Source organism: Penaeus monodon, chromosome 30 (genome assembly GCF_015228065.2).
Source record: "Penaeus monodon isolate SGIC_2016 chromosome 30, NSTDA_Pmon_1, whole genome shotgun sequence".
NCBI classification, from domain to species: Eukaryota; Metazoa; Arthropoda; class Malacostraca; order Decapoda; family Penaeidae; genus Penaeus; species Penaeus monodon.
The window spans coordinates 1,228,320-1,228,726 of record NC_051415.1 but is presented as its reverse complement, the minus strand read 5'-3'; positions in this window follow the sequence as shown (position 1 = coordinate 1,228,726).

Here is a 407-nt window from a genome sequence, read left to right as displayed (position 1 = left end):
CTTATTATAAACTGTTTACGGTCGTGGATAAGGAGACACACTTCGGCGATAAGTAAGGCCTACCAAGCGACATGAAAGCTACCGTATGAAAGTGTCAGCCCGCGAGGTCGAGCGGTCTCCTTGAGTCGGCGGCAGAGAGTAAAGCTGTCGGTGCCCTGTCTTCCCTTTCATCACCACTATGCGCAAAGGCTCCACTATAAAACCCTAAGAATACGGAACCAGTAGTATGTTTTAGTTTTCCCGTTTTTCCATCGCCTTTCTCTTTTATTCACTGAGGAATGTGATTCATGTAATGAATGTAACGCATATAGATTTTGCACGATCGGTCTGGTCTGTTGACTTATGGCAGTGTATACCCACTGATTTTAAAATATTTTACTCAATATGATGGTAACGACGGTTTATCA